Genomic DNA, 1,172 nt, shown 5'->3' on the forward strand with positions numbered 1-1,172 from the left:
TGTTCTTGTGGTCACGCTGAGTATAGCAAGAACGCGTGGTTACTACTAGAAAAGATCAACGGTTTTGTTACAAGAAATTACCACGTCCAGGCGCCAAATCAAAGGTATTTCACGACTACGCAAGAAGCATTTTACGTACGACACTGTCAAGTTCATCTTCATACAAAGGCGGAAAAAACGCAGTAAATAGGACACGAGTGATTATTTTCCCATCCCCTGCATATTTCATTTAGCAGCGTCGTTTTTCATCAATCATCTAATCAGTTGATAGCAACGATGGTAACAAACCTCATCCACGGCAGCATTCTTCATCATTTTCGCAAGTTTACATGCATTTAACACAATCATCGGTGTCGCTTGCGGCCGGCATGCATCTCTCGATACTGCGCTGTGCTGCCATCTATCGGATGAAAGTTCGACTAGTGCAACTAATGGCCTACGGTGAGACTCTTTCAATCCTGGCAAAGTGGCAATGCTCGCCCTCTGGTGGACACAAGCCGCATACCACAGAACCTTTATAACATGCTCAAATTGTTATGTTTGTGGTATAAACAAGAATTAGTAACCATAGCAACAAAATAATTACAAGAAATATGACAATTACATATCTTGCATAAAGCAGCATCTGCCCGGCTAGCTCAGTCGGTAGAGCATGAGACTCTTAATCTCAGGGTCGTGGGTTCGAGCCCCACGCTGGGCGCACATTTTTATCATGCGAATACATTCCATGGAGACTGAGATGCGTTTATATATAAAACTGGAGGCCACTGCTCCCCGTGCGGCGCCGTGGCTTAGTTGGTTAAAGCGCCTGTCTAGTAAACAGGAGATCGAGGGTTCGAATCCCTCCGGTGCCTTGCCGTAAAAAAATTTTGTCTTTCGCTAAATCATCTCCACGGTTGACCATGGAAAGAACGTTCACACTTTACTAAATGCTTCCAACGTGTAAGTCGCAGCAGCTTCCGCAGACAGTTGCACCTCGAAAACAGCACGCGTCTAACAAGCACTCCGTAGAAAGTTCACATAATTACAACGTGCATGCTAAGTACCGTCAGGCCTACGTTGGAACTCTCTAAATATGTTTTTGTATGCGTTCTTCTTTGAGCCTTTTGTAATATTTACAAGAATTTCTGTCAGAGGAATGAAACCGCCGCTCTGCTTAGTCGTAGACTTTT

General features: G+C 44.3%; 2 non-coding genes across 2 annotated transcripts; both read left to right on the forward strand.

Annotated features, from left to right (window-relative positions):
- Nucleotides 1-627: 627 nt before the first annotated feature.
- Trnak-cuu (transfer RNA lysine (anticodon CUU)) lies at nt 628-700 on the forward strand. The gene has a single exon. It is a non-coding gene; the product is annotated as a tRNA-Lys (tRNA).
- An 80-nt stretch (nt 701-780) lies between these two features.
- On the forward strand, nt 781-854 carry Trnat-agu (transfer RNA threonine (anticodon AGU)). The gene has a single exon. It is a non-coding gene; the product is annotated as a tRNA-Thr (tRNA).
- The last annotated feature ends 318 nt before the right edge of the window (nt 855-1,172 follow it).

Source organism: Schistocerca serialis, chromosome 2 (genome assembly GCF_023864345.2).
Source record: "Schistocerca serialis cubense isolate TAMUIC-IGC-003099 chromosome 2, iqSchSeri2.2, whole genome shotgun sequence".
Taxonomy (NCBI): domain Eukaryota; kingdom Metazoa; phylum Arthropoda; class Insecta; order Orthoptera; family Acrididae; genus Schistocerca; species Schistocerca serialis.